Raw genomic sequence first — 14392 nt, 5'->3', positions numbered from 1 at the left:
TTACGTTTACAAAAAGTATCTTATCATCCCAGATAAAGAGACTAGTAGAAGTGAAATTGTTGACAATGTATAGCTGAGACTACCGAAGGTGGTGAACACAGTCCATAGTTACAAGCCACAGAAAGAGTCCTGCTTGCATCATGTCCAAATTATCTGAGTGAAACTGAGGGTTTAAGTCTATGGCTGTCGGTGAAGTTGAAGAATCTTGAGCCTAAGAGTAGGCCACCATCACAAGTCAGTATCACTTACTAGATAAAATCAAGGACAAACGGACACGGATACACACACAGATACACATGCCACGAATAAAACAACTTCCTTATGAATGGTGCTGCTTGGCTGTGATGGGGAGTTGTGCATCGTTTAGGGGCATAATCACTCATTTTGATCATTAAGCAGTTGTTGACTCTTCTGTTTTGCACTCTTAAAGCTGACCCTAGTGGAAGACATCACTTGCATTCTCCCCTATATGGTCTGAAAGATAAGCATCATTGATGCATCATCTGGCCCCATCACCTGGTTTTAAAATTTCCATTCCCTGTTTTATCATTGGTAGATATGGAGCTTGCTCAAACTAAAAGAAGAAGGTATTGGACACAAGGAAACTTTCACTAAAAGGTCAAGAACTAAACAAGCACTGGTGTAATGCAATGTTTGCTCTGAAAGTTTGCTTTACAAATCACTTATTACAATAAGATCAGGTCTTGTGTATCTAGCATGTGTGAGAAGTTGGCCACTAGTTATAGTGGGCACTTTGTATCAGTTCAAGCAACCCCTTATTGGTTATAGGTTAAAGACAACCTTTATTGAAAGCTATTCTAGTGGTAGCTATGGAGAGCAGCCTTCAGGCTAAGTCTTAAAAGGAATATAAACAGCTTGTTTTACCAGTCTATAATCTCTTGAGTCTCTAAATGAAAGATATCCACACCACGTATATATATAAAATATATGTATTTATTACTAAACTCACCCTCCTAGTCTCTTAATGAGACTAGAAGTCAAAACACATAAGTTACACTTCAATAATCACAGTAAAATAGCACAAATACATGTCAGGCCCTAGGGGCGAGCCAAACCATATACAAAAAAAGTGGTATAAGAACCACAACTTAACTAGACACAAGGCCTTGAGCCTGTAGAATCGCTGGGACCCCAAGGAACCACCCAAGGTAGTGACATAGGGGACACACGGGGGCCGTGTGCAGTGTGTGAACACAGCCGCAAGCTCCCGTTAGCTTCTATGGGGAAAGTCGTGGTTAGATTTTTAAAGATTAGGGACACTTAGAAATGAGTCAGGACCAAACCCTTTTGGACTTAGGAAGTTCTAGGGCTAGCACCCACGGGAGCAACCGAGTACTTGTGTTACCTCACCCAGGGAAGCCGGGTGCATAGGGGTCTTTTGGTGTTGGGTTGCGTCGTCGATTTCGATGGGAGCTGGGGGAGAAGTGCTGCTGCTGTGAAGATGCGAAGTGTCCGAAGAGATCCAAGCCTGGATCGAAGATGAGAAGAACCTTAAATGCAGAGGGGACAGAGTCTGGGTCACTAGCCAGTGACCAGGAAGGCGATGGACAGATGCCCACCGATGTCAGGTGATTTCAGGTGTAAGAGGTGAAGCTTGACTCTTCAGCCACAAGGACCAGGTGGCGTTGAGGACGACCAGGAGCAGGATTCGAGCTGTCCCACGAGGGATGTCCAGTGCTGCTGCGTCGGTGCGCGGATTGGACACAACAAGCCTTGGCAACAGCAACCCACGCAGAAACGAGAAAGATGCTTTGGTGCAGACCAGCATGGTCTGTGGGACTCCCCACTTGGTTGGGAGTCAGGGTACGTCTGGAGCAACCAGGAAAGCCCATTGAGATGCAAAGTTACCCCCTCATGGACCCACCAGTCAAAGGACCAGGGATCGCGAAGGGACCTCGAGACGAAAAACAAAATGGCGGCCCACGGGTCATTCAGAATGACCAGGCCGACAATCTTCAGTGGATTCAGTGCTCGAGGAGTCAGCCCAAGCACGACTTCAAGAGAGGTCGAGAAGTCAATGCACTTGCAGAAATGCACGGTGACCAGGAATTCCGGTTCCACGCTACTCACGAGGGCTGCGGGTCTCAGCTTTGCTGGGGACTCGGGTCGGCCTCTGAGATGTCTGGAAATCCTCTTCCTGGGCTGCAAATACTTCGGAGTCCGGCGGGAGCTTCGGAAAAGCAGACCGGCAAATAGCTTTGTTGGTACTGGCCAAGCAGGGGAGTCACTCCTTGACCCCAAGGGAGATTTCTTCAGTCCTCTGGTCTTGAGCAGAGCGTCAAAGGTCCAGGATTCAGCTTCAGAGTTTCGTCCAGGGTAATCTAAAGTCCTAAGGACTGGGGTCCCATACTTATACTAAGGTAGGGTGTTGGACATACTCTGGGGACCCACCTAAGGGAGGGTTTGGAAAGAGAGGTGGCTACACCCATTTCCTTTGTCCAGTTTTGCACCAGAGCAGGGGCTGGAAGCCCCTGAACCGGTTTGAGCTGGACTACGCACCGGGACACCAAATGTGCTCCCAGTGCAGGACTTCAAAGCACTCAGAGGGTGCTCCCACCCAGCCCCAATACATATAACCGTGTCTGGGAGGTGGTTACACCTCCCTGTGACAGGAAACCTATTGTCCAGGCCTCCCCTGCCGGAGTTCCGGTGAGCAGCAGGAGGCCAGACCCGTGTCTTTGGCTGCAGCATCCATTTTGTGATGCCAGGGCAATATTAAGTTTCTACCGGGTATACCAGTGTTTTCATGTCTCTCCCTCTAGAAGGGTGGGATCATACTCCCACACCAGTTACTGGTGTAGGGGGTCTGATTCCAAGGTGTTTGACACCAAACACGACATGTTTCTGTGCAGCCAGTCCAAAGTTAGCCTTTACCATTTGGTTATAAGGCACTTATGAGTATATGGTCAGGCTGCACTACTGACAACCCCGGAGAAGAGATTCCGAAGGCTGCAGAGGGGCTCAGCTCATGCCTGGGCACCCCCTCACATATAACCAAGCACCCTGCCTTCAGGATTGATAAGATCTGCCATAGGGGAGACTGATAGGTTTGTATGTGCAGTATATGGTGAGATATAGTGAACCTATATCTCAGTAAGGGGTGCATGCACCACCTTACCCAGGCTGCGGTAGCAGACCTGTGGTGTCATTTTGGGTGGCTTTCCAGTGGTGGCATTATACATGGGGTACCTATGCCCTGGGTACATAGTATACCGTATACTAGGGACTTATAAGGGCACCTCAAATCCAATCTGAACTGTACCTAAAGTACATGGAATCATTTTAGAGAGGAAGCGGCTAGGCTGGGGCCCTGAATAGCAGGGTCTCAGCCAGACTAAAGTCGAAAAACAGTGAAACACCAGCAAAAAGTGGGGGTAAACAGGTGAAGCAGATCCTACTCTCCTACACAAGCCCGCCAAAACGCAGGGACATTAAACTAACCTTGACCAGTTGAGTCTTCATGTTCTAAGTGGAAATATCTGGAGAGTCCATCTGCATTGGCATGGTTACTCCCAGGTCTATGTTCCACTGTTTAGTCCATCCCCTGTAGGGAAATGGACCACCTGAGCAATTTGGGATTTTCACCCTTCATCTGTTTTAGCCATAAGAGGGGCTTATGGTCTGTCTGAACAATGAAGTGAGTACCAAATAAGTATTGCCTCAACTTCTTCAAACCACAGCAAAGGCCTCACTCTCAATGGCTGACCAACGTTTCTCTCTGGGGGTCAACCTTCTGCTTATGAAAGCTACTGGGTGATCCTGACCTTCATCATTCAACTGTGACAGTACAGCCCCTAACCCCCAACTCAGATGCATCTGTTTGGACAATGAACTTTTTGGAGTAGTCAGGACTCTGCAGAATGGGAGCAGTGCACATGGCCTGCTTCAGGTCATCAAATGCCTTCTGACAGCTAGCTGTCCACTGAAACGTTTTGGACATTTTCTTAGAGGTTAAGTCATTCAGGGGTGTCACTATTGATCCATACCCCTTGACAAGTCTTCTATAGTACCCAGTCAGGCCTAAGAAGGCTCTCACCTGAGTCTGGGTAGTTGGAGCAACCCAGTCCATTATGGTCTGGATTTTCCTCTGCAACGGTTGAACCTGGCCTCCACCTACAAGGTGGCCAAGGCACACAACCTGACTCTGCCCTATCTGGCACTTAGTAGCCTTGATAGTTAGGCCTGTTTTTTGTAGGGCCTTCAAAACATTCCTCAGGTGATTCTCCCAGGTGGAGCTAAAGACAGCAATATCATCTAGATATGCTGCACTATAGTCTTCCAGGCCTGTAAGGACTTGATTCACCAACCTTTGGAAAGTGGCAGGTGCATTCTTCAACCCAAAGGGCATTACCACAAATTGATAGTGCCCACTAGGGGTAGAAAATAAAGTTTTTGGCTTTGCATCATCAGCTAGTCTGATATTCCAGTAGCCAGCTGTCAGGTCAAATGTGCTTAGAAACTTGACTGAGGCCAAAGTATCTATTAGCTCATCTGCCCTGGGGATAGGATGGGCATCAATCCTAGTGACTGCATTGAGACCCCTGTAGTACATACAAAACCACATCTCTCTCTTGCCATCTTTGGTGTGAGGTTTAGGCACAAGGACTACTGGACTAGCCCAAGGGCTATCTGAGGGTTCAATGACTCCCAAATCCAACATCGTTTGGACTTCTGTACTTATACAGTCCCTGACATGATCAGGTTGCCTGTAGATCTTATTCTTCACAGGCAGACTGTCCCCAGTGTCCACTTCATGAGTGCACCAGGTGGTCTGACTTGGAGTCAGAGAAAACATATGTCTGAACTGGCTGCGAAGTTTTCTACAGTCAGTTTGCTGCTGGGCAATGAGGCTGCCTGCAAAGGCTACACCATCAGATGACCATCATCAGGGTTCTGAGAAAGCAGGTCAGGGAGTGGCTCACTCTCTTCCTCCTGTCCTTCATCAGTAGCCATGAGCGAGCCCATGTCTGGCTTGTCACATATGGTTTTAGTCTGTTGACATGAAGTACCCTGTGGGGACTCCTAGGGGTTCCAAGGTCTACCAAGTAGGTGACCTCCCCTTTCTGCTCAACAATTGTATGGGGGCCACTCCATTTGTCCTGGATGTAGGAGAGTAAGATCTGCTTCACATGGGTACCACAATTTTTTGCTGGTGTTTCACTGTTTTTCGACCTTAGTCTGGCTGTGGCCCTGCTAATCAGGACCACAGCCTAGCTGCTTCCTCTCCAAAATGGTTTGCATGTACATTAGGTACATAGCTAATTGGATTCTGGAGTGCCTTATAAGCCCCTAGTATATGGTATACTATGTACCTAGGGCATAAGTACCTCAGAGGCCTACCAGGGGCTGAAGCATGTATTATGCCACCCCTGGGAAGCACTCCAAAATGGCACCATGGGTCTGCTACTGCAGCCTGGGTAAGGGTGTGCTTGCACCCCTTACTGTGGTATAGGCTACCTATATCCACATATATATACAGACACATATAAACCTATAAGTCACTCCTATGGCAGGCCTTGACAATCCTGAAGGTAGAGTGCTTGGTTTTACGTGAGATGGTGCACAAGCATAAGCTGAGCCCCTCTGCAGCTTTCGGAAATACTTCCTTATGGCTGTTCTGTGATACAGCCATACCATATACTCCTTAGTGCATTATAACCTCGCGGTAAATGCTAACTTTGGGATGGCTGCATCAAAACATGTTGTGTTTGGTGTCAAGCGCTTTGGAATACTACCCCCCCTCCAGTTCTGGCCGCGGGGGTAGCATTCCACCCTTCTAGAGGGAGAGACATGTTCACACTGGCTAAACCCGGTAGGACTTTCCTGAGCCCTAGCATCACAAAATGGATGCCTCTGCCACAGACACGGGTCTGGCCTCCTGCTGCTGACCGAAACTCCGGCAGGGGAGGCCTGCACAATAGGTTTCCTGTCGAAGGGAGGTGTAACCACCTCCCCAGACAGGCAGATGTGTATTGGGGCTGGGCGGGAGCACAATCTGGTGCTTTGAAGTCCTGCACTGGGGGCATACTTGGTGTCCCTGTGCGTAGTCCAGTTCAAACCGGTTGCAGGGGCTACATACCCCTGCTCTGGCGTGAAACTGGACAAAGGAAATGGGTATAACCACCCCTCTTTCCAAGCCCACCCATAGGTGAGGCCTTAGAGTTAGTCCATCCCCTAAACTTACTATAAGCATAGGAATCCAGTCCCTAGGACTTTAGATTACCCTGGCCGAAACTCTCCAACATATATCCTGGACCTTCGACTTTCTATCACGACTAGAAGACGGAAGAAATCTCCCTTGGGGTCAAGGAGTGACTCCCCTACTTGGCAGGCACCAAAGAAGCAACTGACCGGTCTGCATCACTGAAGCTCCCGCCAGACGCCAAAGTCTTTGCATCACCAGAGGTGGATTTCAAGACTTCCCCGAGGCTATCCTGAGTCCACAGCAAAGCTGAGGCCCGTGGCTATAGTGAGTGACGTGGAACCGTGACCCCTGGACACCGTGATCTTTTGCAGCAACAGCATCTTCCTGGTCCTCCTCGAAGTTGTGCTTTGGGCTCCGAGTAGCCCCAGACTTGAGCACCTCCTGCACCGAAGATTGCTGGCCTCCACTCCACGAGTGACCCGTGGGCCAGTTTCAAGTGCGACCGCTCGAGGCTCCTTCGCGATCACTAGCAAGTTGGCTAGCAGGTCCCCACGAAGGCAACTCCTTTTCTGCTTGGGCTTTCCTGGTTGCTTCAGACGTGCCCTGACTTACCCTCGATGGGTGAGTCCCTCAGACCTTGCTGGTCTGCACCGCAGTCCTTTCTCTGAATTCCTGTGACTTGCCATTGCCAAGGCTTGTTGGGTCCATTCTGGTCGCCGAAACCGCAGCAAACAACAGACTTCGTGGGGCAGCTCGAATGCGGCTCGTGGACTTCGTCGACGCCTCCTGGACCTCGTGGCTGAAGAGTCAAGACACCCATCAACTCACCTGAAGCACCCGACATCTGTGGGCATTGGACATCTGTGGGCACTGGTCCATCCTGCCCTCGGTCACTGGCTAGTGACCCATACTCTGTCCCCTCTGCTTTCAGGTTCCTTCCATCCTAGATCCAGGCTTGGATCTCTCCGGACACTTCTCCTTTTCACGGCAGCAGCAGTTCTGTGCAGGCTTCCATTGAAATCGACGACGCGACCCGACACCAAAAGACACCTATGCACCCGGCTTCCCTGGGTGAGGTAACTCGAGTACTCCGGTGCACCCGTGGGTGCTAGCCCTAGAACTTCTTAAGTCCAAAAGGGTTTGGTCCTGACTCGATTAGAAGTGTCCCTAATCTTTAAATTTCCAACCGCGACATTGCCCATAGAAGATAACGGGAACCCGTGGTTGTGTTTACACACTGCATACAATCCCCGTGGGTCCCCTGTGTCACTACCATGGGTGGTTCCTTGTGGTCCCAGCAATTCTACAGGCTCTAGGTCTTGTGTCTAGTTCAGTCGTGGTTCTTATACCACTTTTTTGGTATATGGTTTGGTACGCCCCTAGGACCCAAACGTGTATTTTTGCCATTACTGATGATTGCTCACTTGTAACTTAAGTACTTCGAACTCCAGTCTCATAAAGAGACTAGAGGGGTGTGTTTGATATTAAATACATATATTTTAAATATATACCTGGTGTGGTTGTCCTTTCATTTGATCATTCAAGAGATTATAGACTGGTAAAACAAGCTGCTATACATTCCTTCAAAGACTTAGCCTGAAGGCTGCTCTCCATAGCTACCACTAGGATAGCTTTCAATAAAGGTTGTCTTTAACCTATCAACATAAGGGGCTGTTTGGACTGTTGCAAGGTGCCCACTAGAACTAGTGGACAGCATATATCAGGCCACCTTCTCACACTGGAGGGCTGCTGGGGCCACAGGTTCCAACACCAACACTTTCGGTCCTGGCTGGTAGATAGCACAGCCTTTTGGTCATGCCAGGCTTTTTGTAATTCCTGGCTAGCCTCAAGGTTTTTGATTGCCTTTTTCATATACTCAGCCATCCTGGAGCGGAGATTAAGTACATAGTCCACTATGTCCTGTTTGGGGGGCTTGAGAGGTAACTCCTAGCCTTCCTTAACCAGACACAATGGACCCCTGACAGGGTGACCAAACAAAAGTTCAAAAGGGCTGTAACCAACCCCCTTTTGAGGCACCTCCCTATATGCAAATAAAAGGCAGGGCAAGAGTGTGTCCCATCGTCGCCTAAGCTTTTCTGGGAGTCCTTTAATCATGCCCTTTAAGGTTTTGTTGAACCTTTCAACTAAACCATTGCATTGTGGGTGATAGGGTGTGGTTTACTTGTAGTTTACTCCATACCCCTTCCACACAGCAGCCAAGTAACTAGACATGACGTTTGCACCCCTGTCAGATACTACATCCTTAGGAAAGCCTACTCTTGAGAATACACCCAAGAGAGCTCTTGCTACCACAGGTGCTGTAGTGGTCCTTAGGGGAATTGCTTCTGGGTACCTGGTGGCATGGTCCACCACCACCAGTATAAACCTGTGCCCAGATGCCGTCTGAGGATCCATTGGACCAACAATGTCAATCCCCACACTCTCTAAGCGAACCCTCAGCACAGGTAGTGGTATCAGGGGGGGGCCTTTGTGGTTCCACCTGCCTTGCCACTGGCTTGGCAGGTCACACAGGAGCGGCAAAACTCCTTAGTGTCTTCAAACATGTGGGGCCAGTGAAAGTGAGGGACAATTCTGTCAAGTCTTATTCTGGCCCAGGTGTCCTGCTAGGGGAATATCATGGGCTGGTGTCAATAGGAAGCCCCTAAACCTCAGAGGTATAACCAACCTCCTGGATGCAACAGGCTTGGGGTCTCTACACTCTGAATAAAGGAGTCCATCATCCCAATAAACTTAATGGGTGCCACTAGCATTCCCTGCAGCCTCATCAGCAGCTTGCTTTCTGAGGGGTTCAAGAGAGGGGCAGGTTTTCTGCCCCTGACTCAGATCAGACCTGGAAGGGCCCACTTTCCCCAAGAACTCAACCTGGCCAGGTTCAAGCTCCTCTGGGACAGTTCCTTCTTCAGGCTCAAGATCATCTCCCTGAGGAGACTGATCAGCATTCTGAGTCAGGTGGGAAGGCACTGCCTCAACCCTACTGCTCCTCCTCTTGGGAGGCACCTGGTCCATTATTCCAGAATCCAGGGCCTGTTCAGTTTTAGACATTTTGGCCTGTCACCAGGTCACAGCAAAGACATGAGCAGGGATCGCTAACATTTCTGCATGTGTCCTGAGCTCCATTTCAGCCCATGCTGAAGTTTCCAGATCATTGCCAAGCAAGCACTGTACTGGTAGGTTTGCACTTACCACAACCTTCTTAAGGCCAGTTACCCCTCCCCAGGAGAAGTTAACAACTGCCAGAGAATGGTCTGTTCTGACATTGCTAGCATTGGTTACTTGGTACAATTCACCAAGTATAATCTGCCCAGGATCCACAAGATTTTTTGTCACCATTGTGACACTTGCTCCTGTGTCCCTGAATGCCAAAGTCTCTATTCCATTTATTAAAGGCTGTTGTCTGTATTTGCCCAGTTTACTGGGGCTCACAATGGGGGACATATCCATGCCCCCATCACAGACTAACACAGCGTGAGTTGGAACTCTGATTAGGCCAGAGTCCATCTCAGAACCCAGGGTCGACCCTACTACACCCTTATTCTGAACATTACTACCACCAATTGTAGCTGTACTAGGTCAAACAGCTGCCTTAGGGGCAATGGTGGCTGGAGTAGATTCTTTGGACTTTGTGCAACCACTGGCACCAAGGTTTCTTTTGGCCTTTTCCCTTGTTAGACTGTGAATCCCCACCTGAAGAAGATTTTTGGGGGCCTTGTGAAGACTTCTGGTCTTTACCCTTCTCCCCACCCTTGTCAGAGTTTTTAGGATCTTGCTTCTTGGGTTCACCACCTTGGTTCTGTACCTTCTGCCTCACCCTGTTTCTGACCCATTTGTCTGCCTTCTTTCCCAATTCTTGGGGAGAGGTCAGATCTGAGTCTACCAGGTACTGGTGCAACAGCTGATTTTGACAATTATTAAGGATCTGCTTCCTAATAATCATATTGTACAATCCTTGATGGTCATGCACTTTACTGCCAAGTAACCAACCTTCCAGAGCCTTAGTAGCACAATCTACAAAGTCTACCCAGTCCTGAGTCTGTGCCCTTTGTGTATCCCTGAACTTTAACCTGTATTGCTCAGTGGGTTAGGCCAAACCTATCAATTAAGGCACTCTTCAGACTGTTGTAATCATCTGACTCCTCCTCTCCAACAGTAAGGAGTTTATCTCTGCCTTTGTCTGCAAAGGAGAGCCATAAGATTGCTGCCCACTGCTCCTGGGGGACCCTTTGTACTTTACAGGCCCTTTCCAGTGCAATTATCCATTTGTGGATGTCATCCCCACTCTGGTAGGGAGGAACAATCTTATTCAGGTTTCTACGGTCATAACACCTTTCCCCATCTCTAGGGATGTTGCTGCCACCATGGGACTCTAGTCCCACCTTTTTTCTAGCTCTGTAGAGCTCTAGGGCCTCCCTATCTAGGGATACCTGCTTTCTTCTGATTTCAAGCTGAGCTTCCTCATACTTAAGCAGTCTCTCCCTTCTCTCCTGAGAGGTTTCCCTCTTTTGAGAGGAGATTGAGGTCCCTACTGATGAGCTAGAATAGTTAGACTCCCTGGAGGGAGATCTTGACCTTCTTGGCCCACCACCAACTCTCCCAAGAGGGACAAAGAGGGTTCCATTATGGTCCTCTCACTGTCTAGGAGAGCTGGATCCTCCAGGTCCAGATCATTGTCATCTGCCTGGCCAGCCTCAGAGGTCAGGTCATGGGAATTACACCCCCTGGCCTTTCCTCAGGTGCTGTCCCACCCACTCTGCCTAGCCCTTCAGATCCTAAAGATCTGCTAAGATCGTCCAGCCTGAGTACCTCTATGAGATGCTGGGTGGTTGGACTTTTGCCTGTCTTCAGTTTCCTAGTTGTACATAATGCTCTCAGTTCCATGAATGGGAGTCTATCATACTGGAAATTTTGAAGCCCATTGGTTACTGGCAAGGACCTACTGGTTCCTGGTCTTGATGACATTACTGGTGTGGTGTATTGCACTACCTACTCTAGTGCGGCCTACTAAACTCTTGAGTTGTAGAAAGGGTGTGCTATCACTTAACACGCAACTCTAAGTTCAGTAGAACTTACTATATTCTAAAGCTTGTATTATATGTACCTAGGGTACCTTTAGTGGTTTTCAGTTAGTTACTCAATTGAGATTATCTGGTAAAACAATAGCAAGCTGGAATCCCACACGCCACTAGAATGGGACACGTTCAAGGTGGTGACATGCGGGGAGTGCCTGTCTAGAGTTGATGGCATGAGGCGGCGTCTGAAGAGAGAGCTTACGGAGGTGAAGGAGGTACTGAGTGATCTACAGGGTCCGGGGCCCCCCGACAGTAGTGCATCATGAAACTTTACTACATGCACCGGGTGGGAGATATTGCGGACAGACTGGATTGCCTGACTAGGTGTGAATACCGGCAACTATTACACTTGGAGGGTGACAAATCCGGGAGACTTCCGGCATGGCTGTTGAAGCGGGTATGCCCACCCCCTCTCATATTGAAGCTCAAACTACCATCGAGATCGAGATTTACACTCTGCTGGAAGACCATTTGGCGGTGGTTTATAAAAGGGGCACGCAAGTTGACCCGATTGAGATTGGGAAGTTTTTAGATAACTTACTACTCCAGCGCCTTACTAAAGTGCAGAGTAAAGGTCTTGGAGAGGCGCTCAGGCTCGAAGACTTACAGGAAGCTGTGAAGAGCATGGCCCGTAGCAAGGCCCCGATTGGACTCCCGGTGGAGTTCCATCAGACATTTGCTAACCCTTAGTTGCCACGCTTGCTGGAAACCCTCCATGAATCCAGGCATGCAGGTGTCCTACCGCCCTTGAAGCATAAGGCCCAGATCATCATGCTACCCAAGCCAGGCAGGGACCCGCTGGATCTCGGTTTGCATCGTCTCTTATACATGGTGGGAGTGGACACAAAAATATTGGGTAAGTCCTTGGCGATGCGCCTGGGCCATGTGGTGACCCATCTGGTCCATGAAGTCCATTGTGGGTTTATGCCGGGCTGAGGGACACACATGAATCTGCGGCAACTTTCCAACGTAATTTACTCAGTGTAGGTGTCAATATGGCGGTGGTCGCCTTGGACATCGAAAAGGCATTTGATACCCTAAGATGGGACTACCTTTGGGAAGTCCTGAGGAGGATGGACTGGGCCGCGAGTTCATCTCCTGGGTCCAGCTACTTTATGGCTGACCAATGGCACATGTCCACAATAGGAGCGTGGTATCCAATGGCATCCTTATAGAGAGGGGCATGAGGCAGTGGTGCCTGCTGTCCCCGCTCATTTTTGCCCTGGCAATGGAGCCCATGGCTATACGGTTGCGATGCAATATGGCCTAGTAGGGCATTTTGGTGGGGGGGACACTCACGTTGTCTCCTTATATGCTGACAAAACGTTACTCTGTTTGCCACCTGGAGAGGTCAGTACCGGTGCTCTTCAAAGTGCTCTCCTCCTTTAGCATGATCACAGGCTTACATGTTAACCAGCAGAAGTTGGTTCTCTTCTCGCTGATAGGACTAGTTGGGGTAGATGCAGATGCTGTTGCTCTCCCTGTGATGGAACTCCAGTGGGAGTGTGACCACCTTCGGTATTTAGGTATACAGGTCATCATACGGCTGAGGCTAACTATGCACTAAAAATAGGAGCAGTCATTGTGGATCTGGACGTCTCTGTTCAATTCTGAAGCTCCCCCCCCCCCTCTATTATAGGAAGAGTGGCCCTAAGCAAATTGATTCTGCTCCCACGTTGCCTCTATGTCCTACAAAACCCCCTTTGCTGTATTCCACGTACCACTTTCACCACATTTGATAATCTTCTGATTCCCCTGATGTGGGCCAGCGGTAGGGTGAAGCAAGGGCTATTAAAACTGGAAATGGAGTCGGGAGGTCTGGGTCTACCAGACCTTAGCCTCTATCATTTTGCCGGATTACTGCAGTATGCGGCACAGTAGTGTTTTGAGGGTCCAAATACTGAGAAGGCCTTGCTAGCAGAGTCTTTCAAGGGGGGGGAACCTCCTGAGATGTCCGATGATGGGATCACAGTCCCCCTCTGACCACTCGTTTATAGTCCATCCGGTCACAGATGTTTGTGAAAAGGCAGTTACTTTGGTGCTCCGAAGTATCTTATACACTCCACTGCTTCCCCTTCGATGGCTGCACAGCTTCTGTCAGATACAGAATGTGATGGACCTTACGCTGTGGTAAGCTGGGGGATGCTCATTTGGCTGGGATCTGTATTTTAATGGAAACTTTCTCTAGCTCGTGGATGCGAGGGAATGCTATCAACTGCCATATTGTCAATTTCTGCAATATGCAAAGATTTCACATACCGCCCGCGAACTGTGGGAGACTTTTCCGGATGAGCTGGAAGAATCGCAGGTATTGCAATTATTGCTTGACTCGGGCATCTCTAAGGGGCGAATTTTGCACATATATAAAGCTCTGAAGGTGGACCTCATTGTCGGCATGACAAAGATCCAGGACAGATGGTTGGCAGACCTTCCGCTGCCCCTCACAGAGGGGAATGATGGTGGGTTTTTGTGCAGGTCCGAAAGGTTGCCAGCACTGCCCGCTTTAAACTCACGCAGTTCCATTATCCACGTTGTACCTACTTGACTACTCCGTGAATAGCTAGTCTTCAATGTGGTGCACTCTTCGGAGTGTCCTTGGTGTGGACAGGAACCAGCGACGTTCCTTTATATGACTTGGACTTGAACGAGGTTGTAGGATTATTGAACAGAGTTGCTGCGAGATGCTGCTGGGATCTATATTGAGCCCTCGGTTAAGCACTGTCTATTGGACATACTTCCGACCCTAAAATATGGGTATGTTGGAAAGGCTGATGACAGATTGGAATGGCTAATAATGGATTGGAAAGGCTAATGACGGCCAGGGGTTGCATCATCTCTTCCTTCTCAGACTGCGGGATCCTCCACGCCCCTGAAACCACTTAAGATAGATTGCTCTAATGTATGAATGTTAAATAGCAGAGTCTGCAAGCATAAGATGTATGCGGGGAGAGGGGTCACTCACGAAGGCAATACAGGTGGGAACAGCTGCGCTCCCCAGGAGTGTCTGAGGGGACCCACTTGGGACAGGATGCCCCTATGGCTCCTGGATTACTAGATTTTGGATTAGTGGTGGCCATCTACAGACCGGTTGGGCGCTACGTCTCTTACCACTTTGTTCCTTACCTCTCCTCCCCCAATT

At 49.1% G+C, this 14392-nt stretch overlaps 1 protein-coding gene across 2 annotated transcripts in view; it reads right to left on the bottom strand.

The window, feature by feature from the left end:
- The window catches only part of PIGG (phosphatidylinositol glycan anchor biosynthesis class G (EMM blood group)), a 1313866-nt gene that overhangs the window by 1066401 nt on the left and 233073 nt on the right, over nt 1-14392 (bottom strand). The gene's annotated exons all lie outside the window — the stretch shown is intronic.

The sequence above is a fragment of the Triturus cristatus genome, chromosome 2_1 (assembly GCF_964204655.1).
Source record: "Triturus cristatus chromosome 2_1, aTriCri1.1, whole genome shotgun sequence".
In the NCBI taxonomy this organism is placed as follows: Eukaryota; Metazoa; Chordata; class Amphibia; order Caudata; family Salamandridae; genus Triturus; species Triturus cristatus.
Note: the sequence above shows the minus strand (reverse complement) of the source record. Positions and strands in the feature narration are given on the sequence as shown.